This window comes from Chelonia mydas, chromosome 2 (assembly GCF_015237465.2).
Source record: "Chelonia mydas isolate rCheMyd1 chromosome 2, rCheMyd1.pri.v2, whole genome shotgun sequence".
Lineage (NCBI taxonomy): Eukaryota > Metazoa > Chordata > Testudines > Cheloniidae > Chelonia > Chelonia mydas.
This window is the reverse complement of record NC_057850.1, coordinates 121,653,790-121,670,146: the sequence shown is the minus strand read 5'-3', so window position 1 is coordinate 121,670,146 and position 16,357 is coordinate 121,653,790. Positions and strand designations below refer to the sequence as shown.

The following is a 16,357-nucleotide window of genomic DNA, read 5'->3' as shown; positions in this document are numbered from 1 at the left end:
CCTTTCCTTTTCATTTCTTAACACATGCTGTACTGCAATAAGAGATATAAATGTTTTTTACAGCTCTCCAAGTGAGATTTTGCAGTAAATCATGATGTAATTACAATGTCTTACCATCTACTGGTTAGACTCCTTAAACTAAGCATCCAATCAGTTAATCCAAGAAGATTAATTTTACTTTCATCTCAGAGTGGAAGATTCATTAATGACACAGAAACAAGTTTGCATTTGGTTAATTAGTTGAATGAGGGTCATCCATATCTATCGCCAGTGGCAGACAGCTGAAGCTGTTAAATCCATGAAAATAAATTCACTCTCAACACATAAGTATTAATCAGCTCAGGTGGGCTAGTTCAGGTCCTGGCAAGTACCACAAAGCTCTGAAATAGAAACATCAGAATGTTTGTTTAGTAGATGCTGGTCCAATTGAGGAACAGATTTTAAAAATTAGAATTCATATCTTTAAAAATATTCGGTGACCTCATATGAAAATAATTTCCCTTCCCTTGAAAATCAAAATTTAAATCTTAATGTTTTGACTTTCAGGTTTTCCTACTAGTTTTTGGTTCCTCATTTTCCCTTCGTAAAATATTTTTCACTGGGAATCGGTTTCCTTAGGGTTTTGCTTTTGTTTTTGTTTTAAATAAAGGTTATTGTTAGTTTAAAAAAAGAAATTAAGGAAAGAAGTAGAAACTCATGATTATCTATTGCCTGAAGTAGAAGGTCACCTTCCAGTGCAGTCCATGCTGCTTCTATGTAACCATTCTCTGCACTGGGTTACATTTACAAAGCAGTAAAGGGGGACTTACGCACACAAGACCCACTGACAATAACAAGCTGTGCACATACAGTAACTCCACATGCATTTCTTTGAAAACCTATCCCACAGTACACCGAGTACTTATTTGTTCCCTTGGTACATTCCAAGGGCAGTTAAAAGCAACCGGCTGAGTAGTCTGATGTCTGGCAGGACTGGGATCAAGCACTATTTACTGAACAACATGCTGGGATGACCAAATTTGATAGATTTAAGAATGAACAGAATGACTTAAATTCACAAACTTTTGAGCTCTAAGCAAAAGAATTGACTTTCTCCTCTACTCTTCACATTAGCCACTGAAGTACTGGCTAGTATGATAAGCAATAGCTCACCAATACAATGAATAGGAGTAGAGAATTTTTTTTTCTATATTCAGTCTATTGCATCTCACAAAATCCACCTCCTTAATGCCCACGGCTTTAAAAGTATTATATACATTTAGCATAATCTCTAGATACATAATAATCCCGTTAGAAAGAAGCCACGATGGTGAATCACTCTCAAGAATCTGCAATCTTGAGTCTTGTAAAGTGAGTCAAGAGGGACTCTGATATCTAGGAAGAATAAAAATGCAGCTGAATATGAACATCCTCTAGGGAAAATGTTACAAAAAGTACCTCAGGCTACTATATTTGAGCAAATAAAAATGATTTAAACAAATGATCCATTCTGCCCCTGGCATACTTTGCAGAGTGGGGGCTATTAGAATTAATTTCCTATTCAGATTCATCTTCTTGATCTAGTGCTATCCCCGATACATGTACTGTGCTTGTTCTGATCCCTCGACTCACAGTTTTGGAACTATTTGACAGTGAGAATAGAGCAGAATCCAACACAGGTTTTCTACAGGATAGCAAAGAAATCAGGTTAGTAGCACTTGCACATTTCACCAAACATTACCACCTATATATTGAAGATTGGGTATCAGACACAATACATACAGCTTGAATACCCCCAGACCTTCCAGCCACCCTACTGAAATCAATGCCATTTGTAGATAACACAAGTCCATCCAAACATACAGGCAAATACCCTTTAACCATTTAGAAACAGAAAGAAGAAATTAAATGGCAAAGCTTACATGTTTCATTTAGGTTCTGGGTAATTTTTTAATGCCTAAGTGACTTAGAGACAGATTTTAAAGGTATTTATTGATTTCAGTAACAGTTAGGAGCATCAGTACCTTTTTAAAATCTGGCCCTTAGGCTCCTAGATTGCACTGAAAGTCAATGGGACTTAGGCTTCTAAGTTGCATAGGTCCTCTTGAAAATTGTATCCTCTGTCTACAGTCAGGAAAATGTACCATGTTGGGAAAATGTGTTAATAACATGATGTTAAACAGGAATGTGAACAGTAGTGTACAGAGGGACAAATTGTGTTTAAAAACTTGTTAGCTGGCCACGATGATCCCTATGATCACCCTTGGGAGAATTAAGAACAGTGAATACATTTTTAAACACACCTCCGCTTTTCTGATATGTTCAGTGTAGATAAGCATTTAGTAAGCATTTCCAGCATCCTAGTCTTAATCTCTGGCTTCTCATACAGACCATAGCTGGATGGGTACAGAGTAATTTACCTAGATAAAATCTTTCAGGCTAATTGTGTGTATTATGGTAGGTTTGAATCTGTTGTAGTAGCAGCCTCTCCTTTTCAGTAGTTCCATTTTTGAATGAATCCAGGGATAGCTAAAGAAAAAGAATAAGGAAAATGTTTTTATCACAAACTTTGTCAACTTTTAGAAGAAGATTTATTCAGGTCAGTTCTTTCTTTATTCACACCAGTTTTCACATTCCTCCCAGGGAACATGGAGTGAGTTTACTATTAATAGTTTATTACTGCTGCAGCACCAAAGGCGTACATAGTGCATTACTGTCATTGAGGAAGTTTGTTCCTGGGCCAAAGAACTTCCAAACAAATGAGACATAACACAGAAAGCAATGGCAATAGTCAAAGACAATTGGTGCAGGAATTCAATGGGGCAATGTTATGTGTGATATGTTTATTGAGATCTTACGTATTGCTAATTTCAGATTTAGTTTAGTTTTGGTGAGTTGTGTTTTAGCAGTAAAACATAGACATGGGTGTAGGAGTTAATGGTAGTGTTGAAGTAGAGCGGTGGTAGCGGGTGACCAGATGTCCTGATTTTATAGGGACAGTACCGATATTTGGGGCTTTTTCTTATATAGGTGCCAATTACCTCCCACCCCCAGTCCCTATTTTTCACAGTTACTCTCTGGTCACCCTATGGTGGTAGGAGCATTTTAAAAAGATGTATGCTTTAAGGAGGGACTTAAGGGAAGAAAGTGAAACTCCTCAGGCCCTGATCCAGAGCTGAAGTCAGCTGGAGTCTTTCCAACAACTTCAAAGGATCAAGCCTTTGATTTAAAGAAAAGAGGTGGCTGTTCCAGGTAAGGGGCAGCATGAAGAGTTTGTAGCCTGGAACTTGCTAGTCTGTTTTGCTTTTTCACGTGATTTCTAGGGGATTGATTTTCATCACAGCAAATATCTGGATTAGGCTTACCTACTCTGCCAAATAGGGTGCAGAAAATATGGTGCCAAAGCTTGTCCCCAACTTACAACACTGTAAATCTGGAGTAAATCTATTGCTTTAAAAAAGCATTATTTCAGATTTTCAGAATTTGTCTCCTACTCTCTAATATTGTTTCAGTATTTCTTTCTTGCAAATTATGTCTCTTGGTATCTGTCTTGTCATTTAGAAAAATGAAAGCCAGTGCCTCCTTTCTGACTCCCACTAACGTAAGATGGCTTGCCAAAATAAAGAAAATTCAATATATTTGTATATATTTGCAATTTATCAATTCCCCAAGGATAATAGATTATTCAATTACTAATGGCTCTGCTCTAGACATCTTAGTGAGATAATTAAAGCACTCTGACGCATAATCAATAAATTGATTAATCATCACTCCCTTTTTTCCAAAGATGGTAATTTAATTTAAATTCCTTTACAGAGTCACAAAGCAATTGCCTTGCATGCAACTTTTGGGGGAAAGGGAAGCAAAAGGATAAGATGTTCACATCTTACTTGCTAAGCTTTTTGCAAACAGAAGCCATGACAGAAAATCAGAGAAGGGAAAATGATTCACTCATTTTAAGTCTATAATATGTATGTGACAATAAAATTAGAGATTTTTTTCTTCTATTGTTTTTATGAGAATCAATTCAATACTGTATCAGGGAAAAGTTAAAACCCGCAGAAGCTCAAAAAGCATAATTGTGTTAATAATTACCTCCCCTTTAACCTTTTTTCACAGGAATAAAGAAATTTAAACTGTACCTTTATTCTTTTGTTTTTACTTCAGCAAAGCGCTTAACAACATGCTTGAAGTTAAATGTGTGTTTTAAGGATTTGCTGAATAGTGATGGACTTAAACAAGCATAAGTGCTCTGTTTTAAAAGGTGAAAAATTGATGAATATTGAAAAGGTGAAATATAAAGTCTTCCAACAACCTAAAAGAACTCTTGATTTATTAATACATAATGTGTGTGTGTGAATTTGAGATCTGTAAATATAACTTTAACATTAAGAATGTTTGTCCATCTTTATTCAGCAAACCATTAACTTGTAATATATTTATCTATGCACTCAGATGCACACAGATGCATGCTTATGTGTGATGCATGATTATGTACGTGTGTATACATATAGTGCGTGTGTGTGCAAAACTAAAATACAAGGTTGGGTGGATGAATAATAGAGAAGGTATCATTTAAAATTCTATTTTGTCACACAGGAATGTTGCATGCTGTGTGTAGACTCAGAAGTTTCTGAAATCAACCTGTTAAACATTATCTAAAGATAATGCATGATCCTTAAAGAAGTATCAGACATTGCTAGTAAACTGCATATTTGTCTGATTTTTTTTCTAAGCATTAAAATAATACAGTTCTGATATCTGTATTATCCAGCGTACAAGCTTGCAAACCTCCACAAATGAATACCTGTGGCCTCCCAAAATAGAACAAACCTGTATGCCAATATTTCCATATCAACAAATCAATGCTATTCTGGAAGGAGTGGGTGGGATTCTTTGTGTCAGGGTTTGGTTCAAAGAATGGAGATGGGTTGCTAATGTTTTCTGCATGGTTGTTATATTACACAAATTCCTGTATCTACATGCAAACCAAGGTACTCATGCATCAACAAGAGTATTTGCTCTTCGTTATTCTTCCATTTAGAAGATTTCGCTCATACAGTCATGGAGCGCCAACAATACCAGGTGACCAACTGCACAATATTTATAATGAGTAGCAAATATCTGAATTAACAGTTGCTATATAGCCCAGACGTTGAAAATGTATCTCCAAATTGGAAGGTGAACATATTTGTGCAGGATTGGTTGGTGAACAATTCAGGAACAATTCCTAGTGAAGAAGCATCTATGTCACAAAAACATATTGCCAGTGCCGAGAAGCTTGCTCTGTCATGTCCCTACCATAGCTTTTCTGTGGATAAAGAGAAGGTTTCTTTCACTAGGTTCCGCCATCTGACACCTTTCATCGGTGTTAAATTCCTTTTAAAAATGCATGCAGGCATATAACCTGAATATCTGCAATCTCAATTGCCTATTGCTAGACTGAAGAGATTTCTAGGATAGTCTTGAGCATGAGGTACCATTTTTAAGGACAAGCCAACACACAATGTTCACACTCCCACATACTAAGCTAAGAGAAAATGTACAGATTTCATCTGGACCATCTGACCATTCTTATTTTTCACTATAAGCAAATGATGCAGTTTTTCTAACCAATACGTGTAACTCATATACAAAGCAGTGCAGGTGGTTTTACCAGTGTGCATTTCTGGTGACTTTGACGCATTCTGAAATCAGAATAAGGGAATCAAAATGACTAGACAATGCTCATTACATCAGCTGGTGAGCTGACACCATGTATGAATTCCCAGATTAGTCCCTGATGATCTCTAATATCTACCAAGGGCAATCTGACAGCATTCTGTACAAAGCAGAAAGTATAATTTGGGTAAATTCCTATGAAACATGAGACATTTTATGCCACTGCTATAAATAATGTACGTGCACCTAAAAATTCTAAATAAAATTTAATTTTCATTGAATATAATTTCAGAAATCACACTTCTTTAGTGGTATGCAAATATCAGAAAGTCCACCCATTTATACAAATTAGGGCTGCTTGAAAAATTGCAAACAACAATTTCATGATGTTTCACAAAAATCCAAATGGTCTGTGGGAAAGATGGAATTTTCCATTTGGAAAAACTAAATGAAACATTTTGTTTTGAGGTGGAGGCAGTGTTGCCAAGTGGATAGAACACAGGAATGGGCCTCAGAAAACTTGGTGGCTACACTTGTGACCTGCTGCGTGACCTTGGGTAAGCCATGTCACTGCTCTGTGCCTCAGTTTCCCCATCTTACCCCCTTAGTAAAGTGCTTTGACATCTACTGATAAAAAGTGCCATATAAGAGCTTTTTTCACCCCTGGAGCCTGAGCCCATGAGCCCAAGTCAGCTAACCCAGGTCAGCCATTTTATTTATCCCTTTGTAGACATACCCAATGCCTCTAAAATTTGACCTGTTCACCCATCCATCTGTAGGGAAGGGCAGTTGAGCCAAATTTCAGTGGTGGTGTGATCTGGCATAGGGATCCACTGAAATTTGGCCTGGCCACTCTTTCGTCCAGAGGGAAGAGTGGCCACACCAAATGGTGTTGTGACCTCGTGCATTGAGAGTAGTTTCCTGTACAGCAGAATGCTGGGGAGTCCGTCGAGAACTTGATGCCTGGTGACACTGGCTTATTCACTGTGTGGGTAAGAAAGGGGAGACTCTGAGGCCTCCCTTTTGAGGGAGGAGGGGGAATGAGCAGGGACAGGAATGGGGTCCCTCTCAGGAGGAAGGGAGGCAGGGACCAGAATTTGGCCCCCTCCCCTGCAAGAAATATTGAATTGGCATCACTGGATGTAAGACTTTTTGGTTTCTCCTGTTTGCCACATGAAGACGATTGTTTTACAAAAAGTGGAATTTGGGGGCATGATTTATTTAAATAAACAGTCTCAATGGCAAATTGGAAATATTTTCAACTAACTGCAAAGAACCTGTTGACCACTGAAGAAATGTGTGAATAACTTCAAATAACAGACAATTCTGAATTTTTCACTGTGGCTTTTGCAACCAGGAAAATAGACTAAATCCATCATGTAAGTTCCTGGTTGTGAATTATTCACTCTACTAGCTATAATTTGAGTGTATTTACTATGGGGGATCACAGATTACTTAGAGATTTTGTCATGTATGTGGTGTGACTGCCAGGACCATTAATTAACATTAAATAACTGAGAGGAAAGTACACACTTCAGACATTGCACATAGTACTCTAACTCTATAGTTGCAAAAGTAATGACCATGACACTGATACTCTGCACATTGAGATGCCATAGTGTTTAATGCATTAGCCTTCCGTTTCCAAGGGCCAACTAGGCTCAAACTGTACTTAGTTCTTTTATGAAATAAGATTAGTGGATTGAAGCTAGTGTCTTTGTTCAGAAAAAAACCAACACGTAATTAGCACCATAACAGGCATTACTCTGGAGAAGCCCATTATTAAAGCTAAAGAAGGAATATTGGAGGTCCGCACTGAAGTTCATTAGCAGAGTTCTTGGGGGCAATACCTGGTTCTTGCTACTCTTGTGTGTTATACTTTCACGATTGCTAACATTAATATACTGGAGAGAGGAGACTTACATTCACAGGAGGATTGTTCACGTTCTACTCCTGAAATGTCAATAGCAGTCTAGCCCTTGAAACCTTGACCTTGCAAAGAATAAAATACATAGAAGAGAACAAAATTGCCTATGAACCAGAGATATGAGTGGATATCCAGCAGGGCTATGAATTTCAGAAACAGATTCTTCTTTAATGTAAAATAGTTCTGATTCATGGGGCTTTAACAGTGGCAAAGTTCCAAACTTAGAGAAATACTCCAATCCTGCAAAGTTCCTGCCAATATAAAATGTGAAATTACATCAAGCTGAACATATTCAAAGTGGGTATTTGGTCCCAATGTCTGGTTGCATATGATTAATATGTTTTCCCTTCAGACATTTGCTAGCATTTAGACCATTCTTATTGTGTACAGCTAGCGTCTATTCGTCCCTTTGATTTTGTTCTTCCAGTGTTGTCCTGAACCTTTACCGTTGCTAATATTTTATGCATTTTATTCTTCTGCTAGCCTTTTTTCAGTGTCCTTAATTGAATATGTGAATGCTGATTACTTCACTTTATTTTTCCTTCAGTTTGTCCTCAATTTTGTGCCCTTTATTCATTGTAATTTTGTTTTGGTTTCCTTTAATTATGTTATAGCTTCCTACCATAAGGGTGTCATTTGGGAGGTGGGAGGGAAAAGGCACCAGATAATGTCCATTTTGCACATCCCGACCCTGATCCAGCTGTGAATAGTAGTTCCATTGACCTCAGTGGAGCGACTTGTTGACTTGTTTGTTGGATCGAGACCACAGGAAACATTTTAAATATAACCTAATCATGAGAAACTAATAGGTATTCATACTGAGATCTTCAATAACACACATCAGACCCTATCCTGGAGATCTTACTGTAAAACTCCTATTGGCTTTTTGATTTCAAAGGGACATTGACTTGAGAAAGGACTTCAAAACTATGCCTGTTATAGCTTTGCACATGCAACCATACAGAAAAATGCCGTCAATCAATGTATAACTTGCAGGTAGGAGACTCAGCAGATGAACTCATACTAGGTGGTGAATACATACATCTGTGGGTACAGCCCTCCTTATTTCATCTGCAACTGGAGCTCCATAAGTAGCCTATTCAAGTCAAATACCAAAAAAAAAAAAAGAAGAGAGGGTGCCGCTTTAACTATTTGAATTTGAATTATAAATGGTCCGAAGGCAAATGAATTACCTTGAAAACTTAGCCAAATAAAGCAAGTTAACCAGTCATAAGTGAAAAAGCACTGTAATGAACAGGGTTTGGAATACAACTCCCTATTGGCAGTTTACTTAATTATGAAAAAGCAAGGGATATGCACTGCTGCTGGGTGCTGTTGAAATGAATATCCTTGGATTTAATACTTGTATACATAAGAATAGCATCTGCAGTTAACCTAGGTAAAACAGTAAATAACGGGAGTTATTAATCCTTGTGTTTCAGAGCATAAGTAGATTGCAGCTGGGTAGAGGATGGTTATTATTACTAGACCAGATTACTCCCTCACAAAGTATCAGACATGGGAAAGGGTTAAGAGGAAAATAAATCTCTGAGGATCCCTTTGGGAAATTCCTATGGCGCTTTGTTCCATCAGGGGCCTCGGTTCTTTAGCTATGGGCCAGGATTATTGTTATTTAAGGGCTAACAGTGTGTTTGGGCACTGACCAAGACACAAAATGAAGACCATCTCTGCTTGGCAGAGCAACACATATGGAGAATGTGTGGTTTCAAACCACAAATGTATTAGGGCTCTAGAAATGTGAGTGGGGGAAAAAAAGTAAAACAAACAAAATGGCAAAAAAGTGCAAAAACTAGTAAAAATGTAAATGTCAGCAAATAAAAACATAACCCTAAAGCCAATGTGTTTTTAAAAAGGCAAAAAAGCCTCAAAAGGCCGGTTTAAACTCGTACAAAAAGCACAAAAAAAGGTCCCTAAACAAAATGCCCCCCAAAACTTAAAACCCTCCCAAAAGATAAAGCAAGTCAAAAATCAACAGCAAACCCTAAACAGCCTGTGCACAAAACAAAACTCTCATCTACCCTTCCCCCTCTTCTTCTTATGTTACAGCCAGGCTTGGCCAGCCTTGGGTCATGCTTGTATAAGTATAAAAGTGGGTTAGGGCTGGGGCACTAATGCTTTCTTTCTTCCTCCAAGTAACATAGAGGAGTTCCCAGCGCTTACCACTGTTATTTGCTTAATAAAGGTTTAAAACTTAGTCACTTGGTGTGCTCCTTCATCTCCTCCCCTACAATTCTGTGGCCTCAGCCTAACGCCTCAGGCAAATTGGTAACATAAATCTGTCACACCGTGATGGACATGATAGGGGAACAGTAACTATTCTCTTAAACTCAAGCTTCCTCTGAAGCAGCTAGTATAGATTAAAGTTGGAGACTTTAGACTACATACATAGATCATTCTTCTGCTTAGGGAAAGTTTTCAGATCCCAAACTGTGGGCAGACAGCCAAGACAGTCCTGATCATGAGAACCAGGCAGCTGGTAAGGTGCTAAGAGTTCCATTTTTTTACACCTTTCTACCCACCCACCAGTGACATGGTCTGTAAAGTACACACATTATCTCCCCTGTGCTCTGGATAATTTACTGAGTTAGCGGCATCTGGGCTAACCCAGGATTTCTCAGGCTCTTGTGTTCTGGGCTGCCCTGGCCCTCTGCCCACTTTGACTCTGCTGCAGAAATAAAGAATATTTGGGGGAAAGCTAAGACACTTCCTGTATTCACAAGAGATATGCCGTATTCCTGCTTTTGTTAGCAGCAAACGCTACCATTTCATATGCTTTCCAAAATTTACAATGTTTGAGCCAAAATTTTGTTACCCTTAGTCAATTGGAACTTCCATTGATGTCAGTGGAACAATATGACCCTTTGATTGTGTCTGTTGCTCCATCCAAAGCAGAACATATAGAAGAACTAGTCAATCATGACTTACTACCTTCCACTGAAGAGTTAATACTGTCCAGGTTAAAAAAAAAAAAACAGTAAAGCTATTAGTGTGTAATGCTCGTGTCCTAGCTCAATATTAAAGCCACCATGTCCATACTCTGTGACCACAGGAAATTATTGTTGATGGAACAGGATGAAATCTAAAATGCTTTCAAAGCCAAAACAAAGCATTGTTGCTGTTCCTTTAAATGTTTTTTTTTTTAAATCTTTGGGCATATATGTCAAAAACATTAGCAGTTAGAGCAGAGCACTTTGATGTAATTGACATTGAATTTACTTAATGTTAGATCAGCCTGGAAAATATACAAAGGGTTGCAGTGTCTGAGGAAAAAAGTGTAACTGTAAGAATGTCAATAAGGGAACTCTTAAATACCAGAATTGCACAAAGATGTAAACTAGAGTGTTTCTAAGGGTAGATTATTCTAATGGATTATCACCCATTGTAGTTTCACTCTTTTTTTTCCATTGGAAGCATTAGTTGACACAAGGTTTACAATTGGTTTGCAATTCAGATAGATGAAGTCAATTTGCTGTATTAGAATAATCATTATTTTTTTAACACATTAAGGTATTTATTTAAGATCTGTCTACAGAGTAGCTCAATTTGGTTGATGCAAACCTGCAGTTCAAAGAGACACTATATTCCAGGTAGGGTTGTTTGCTGGATTAATAAAGATAGCAAATATCCACATGAAAATGAAATTACAAAGGTAACCCATATAAAGCAGCACATGAAACATTGAAAAATATTAACACAACTTCTGGATTTTTCAAAGTTTTAGATGCAGAAGTATTAGAAATTCAAGATTCATACACAGTAAACATTTGTAAAAATCTATGATATAAGTAATTACATCTTTGGGAATGACAGTATTGAGTATTCAGGTCTCTTTTGCTTGTTCCTTTTCTGAATTCTTTAGGCTCCCTTTCTTTATACAATCATTTTTTCTTCTGAGAGTATTTATTTACAGTGGGGTGAACAGCTGAAACTTTTTTCATTGAAAAATGCAGATTTGAGTAATCAGAAACACTTAGTGATTTCATGTAGAATTCACTGAATTGTGTTGAGTGGGAAAAAACTGGAAAAAAAATTAGAAAAGACTGAAACATTTTATTTTTCCTCTTCGGAAATGAATGTTTTGCTCTTTTTGATTTGAAACGACTTTTCATTTTTAAATTTCCTTTCATTTTCTATTAAAAATGTTTTTAAAATGCTTGCAATTCAAACAAAATGTTTCATTTAGACCTGAAATTAAATTTTGTCAACTTTTCAATACACTAAACCTTTTGAGAAAATTTAGTTTTGGTTTAACCCAAAAAGGTTGGTATTTTTTTGCTCAAATTGCTAGTGAATTGGTAAATTCATTATTTACCATGCTTAATTTATAATAAAGTATATTCGGACTGCATGGTTTGTGGGGGCTTGTTTTCTACTCTTTCACTGTCACAGTTGGTTTTCTATCATACTAGCCAGATGACACACTCAAATATTGATACTTTTTTTAAGCTCCCTGCTCTCACCATAACAAGTTAGGATTCCCACAGTTCATCCCATTAACTATCCAAAGACAGATAAAGAACTGAATTAAAACTCATTTGAGTGATGATGAAAGCTACTGGAAAAACAATCCCTTGTGGTTCAGAAAGAACAGTATCCATGTTTTAGACTTCATGAATAGTAGCCCTCTTGCTGTGGCTAAATCACAGAAATGGAAATCAGGAGAAAATTATTCTAGTCTTAGCGTTTCCACATATGTCATAGGTGACCTTTGGCAAATCATAGAACCAAAGTATGTTGGTGGGGGGTTTTTTGTTTTTGTTTTTGGGTTTGTTTTTTTTTTTTTTTTGAAAATTCAACATTTCTGTTCATTATAAATTCATTTTCTTTTCCACAAACAGTGTTCTATTTTTGACCACTTCTGCACGTATTTATCTCTCATCCTTCAAATGTGAACTATACTGTGACATCTCTAGGGCTACGTGCAATAGGACTGCATGTTCCGGTGGACACTTAGAACATAACAGATTCAGATTCTTTTGCTTCAAAGTTATAGACCAGTACCACTTGAGCAAAAGGAGAATTTTTGTATACTGTTAGAAGACTAGGGTCTATGACATGTTGGTGAGGAATATAGTAGAGGAAGTTGTACACATACGTACTAACAAGCTCACTATGTTACTTAGCAAGTATATTGGGAGACTCAGTTCATTCATATTTGTAAAGTACTTTGACATACTGGCATGGAAGGCACTGTAATATTGTCATTGTTTATGCACTCCCAGCAGTAGAGGGCAAAGCTTACTATCCTTCTGGGAAAAGGAAAGGAAAGAATGCACCTACAGGATAAATTTATGACCACATCACAAAAGGCGGTCCTGTCTTTCCAATTTAACAAGTTTGAACTTTCAATTTGGTCGTCTTTTTTTTAATACTTAACCGAACCTTCAGGTTTCTGTGAGTTTCACACACCTCTTAGTACATGCTATTTCCATTACCAGAAATTATTATTATTATTATTATTATTATTTATTATTTATTTATTATTTTAATTTTTGTTTTATTTATTTTTAATATAGCCAAAGTTGATCTTATTTCTATGAATTATTTGTTGCTTAAAGTAGTTTCCCTAAAAGGAAAATATGGGGAAACAACTTCATAGTTTCCAACAACTCAGCCTGGTATTACAGGGGGTCGCTTGTTTGTGAGGGAAGTTAATTTTAGAGCTGGTCAGGAATTATTTGATGAAACATTTTTTGATGTTATTGGAAAATGGAAATTTGTGAAACTAAAACTATTTAAGGGGAAAGGATTGGGTTCAGTTAATTTCTTGATGTGGAAAAAAAAGGTGAAAAACTTTTCATATTATGATTTGACATTTTTTAAATAATAAAAATTATGTTTCCATTTTGAAAGAACTTTTTGTTTAGGAATTTAAGATCATTGTAGTATTATTTTTAATGGTCAGATCAAATGAAACATTTTGAAAAGAATTAAAATAAGATGTTTTGGTTTGACTCAAACAGAAATTTATTTTCAAATTTTTAGTTCATGAAAATTTTCAAGATTTTGACTTTTTATCATGATTTGGGATAGAAAATATTTCCAAAATCTCAATTATTATCACAGAATGGGGAAAACAGTTTTGTTTGTTAATTTAGTTAATTTGTTCTATCATTATCTCTGCCATATTAAACAATAGTGGGGTGATGCAGCAGTGCTTATGTACAAGTGATGACCAGAATACGTTCCAGTTATATTTTACAAAGATGATTATGAAAACTGCATTGCAATTAGGATTGTCAGAAACCTTTGAAGCTTGTGTTTCTGGTTGTAATTTAGAAGAATTCTACGGGTTGTAGAGAATTAGAACTATGCCAAAACCTGTTATTTTTGGTTTGGTCACTCTTTCCAGTTGATTTGCTTTTTGTGGTTTTATGAGCCACTGTTTTCTTCTGAGTTTTTTGTGTGTTCTTAAAACCCAAGCCCCCAGTGCAAATTTAATCACATCTGTCATAGAACCACTTAATTTAATCTTTACTGCTATGAAATGGGTGGAATTCAGGTATTTTGTTACAAAACTATAGCTATGAAACACTTTGGGTTCGGATAAACCCTTCATCAAACCCCTTCTCTTTGCCACATCTACATTAGTGGTCATTAGTTTTGCTGGTAAGCCCAAATCTTGAAACCATGTTAGTTTAAATTTTTACTTTAGTTTTATAACAAGTTTTTGTGACGACTTAGCTAAAATCTGTTTTAGATCTATAATGATTAATGTCCTGGGCTACAGAAAGAAGAGAGTAGGAGGCTCTAAGGAACAAATGGGACAGAAAAATTGAATACAATCTCCCTGGCCCTAAATCTGCTGAAAAAGTCTTTTTACAATTTGATGTTGAGTTTCCCTGTTCTCCCTTCATTTCTTCAAACTTTAGAGAGTAATGGCACTTTATCCTTTATTTCCCCATCAATTAAAATGATTCTCCCAGACTCACCGGAAGGTCTCCTACATCTGTTGTAATTAGTGGCTTAAAAGAGATTTCTTCTGCTCTTTTTGCATTGGAGCTACCTGTTGTTGTTTTTTTTTTCCTTATTGTTGTTCTTCATGTATCTATCTCCCTAAATTCAATTACACAATAATATTTTTACCACCAGCAAGTTGCCAACTGCTATGGACTCTCTAATATGTTAATTTAGAAATACAATCTGAGCATCCAATCTCTAGATGAGTTCTAATCTTAGAACTCATACTGGCAACACTTATTGTCATATAATTGTGACTGCTTGATTGTAATGAACATTGAATAGCTTTAAAGTGCTGTCCAGGAGACCAAACTAAAATATATCACAGACTAACACCCTGAATGTGGGGAAATAAATTTGACTTACAATTGTGTTGGCTGGACCAATAGCAAGACAGAATCTAAATTGACATGAAAAACTTTGTCTGGAATCTTATTTGACATGTAATCGATGTGTTTACTGAATGATAAAGTGGTGTCAAGCAACGAGCAGGACTCCAAGGTATTTGGTAGGTAGATGTAATACAGGCCAAGGAAAAGTAACCAATTTGAACTTCACAATCCTTAGTCACATTAGACTGAATGCCAAAGAAAAGCATATAATGGCTGGGTATTATTTTCAATGTTGAAAGTGAAGTAAGCTAGCTGACTCAAAGGAAAACGTCCTAGACAGATCATTGGCCAGATCCTCAGTCAGTATAAATGATACACAATGGTTGTGTGGGTACAGTTGTGTTTGCTTGAATGTATACAGTGGGTGCCTTTGGAAATTCAGCATTTGCCAATAGCTGCCAGGCAGTGATATCTGGGATATGGCAGATACTGTCTGTTCGGGGTGTAGGATAATACTGTGATATTCTACTCGATATAGTTTCTTATAGTGTGTTCATCTTATCATAGGTGCACAGCCTCACACATGAAGGCTGATGGAAGTTGTAACTGCAACTATTGTGGGATTTTTATTAAAGGTATTCCTTGATATCTCTAATTTTCTTGTTAAAATTCTTGGGGGAAGAAGGGAATGGGGAGGAAAGTGGACCAGGTAATCAATAAACACTGAAGAACAGCCTTAGGTTCTGTACAAAAAGGAATTCCAGGAAAGAAACCTCTATAACAATAACTAATAAAAATAGTTAATGAGTTTTAACGAATTCTTCTCCCATCTGGAAGAAGCAAACCTGCCTTCAAAGAAAGAAGAGTTACAGGGAAAGAGTTCATCAGAAGAAGGAACAGAGTTGCAGTCCAATGAAATGTCATTAAAAGGAAAGAAATGGAGGAAGGGGGTATCCAACAGTCACCTGAAAGGTTATAGAAGATAGAGATGTAAAGGTCCTCAGGTACATGGCCAGGGGGATATGTAATTGCGATAGTGATTTGGATGGTAATGCTCAGTGAACCTACATAAATTTTAATGACTTGGATGAGAGGAACTCAGACTGACTATGACGTGATTGGAATAACAGAGACTTGGTGGGATAACTCACATGACTGGAGTACAGTCATGGATGGTTATAAACTGTTCAGGAAGGACAGGCAGGGCAGAAAAGGTGGGGGAGTAGCACTGTATGTAAGGGAGCAGTATGACTGCTCAGAGCTCCGGTACGAAACTGTGGAAAAACCTGAGTGTCTCTGGATTAAGTTTAGAAGTGTGTGCAACAAGAGTGATGTAGTGGTGGGAGTCTGCTATAGACCACCGGACCAGGGGGATGAGGTGGATGAGGCTTTCTTCCGGCAACTCACGGAAGCTACTAGATCGCATGCCCTGATTCTCATGGGTGACTTTAATTTTCCTGATATCTGCTGGGAGAGC

At 36.7% G+C, this 16,357-nt stretch overlaps 1 long non-coding RNA gene across 1 annotated transcript in view; it reads right to left on the bottom strand.

Moving 5' to 3' along the window:
* Positions 1–2,450: 2,450 nt before the first annotated feature.
* Positions 2,451–16,357, bottom strand: part of LOC119565507 — a 36,264-nt gene continuing 22,357 nt past the window's right edge. Inside the window, exon 3 of the long non-coding RNA XR_005224179.1 lies at positions 2,451–2,508. This is a non-coding gene — a long non-coding RNA (uncharacterized LOC119565507). The remainder of the gene's footprint in view (positions 2,509–16,357) is intronic.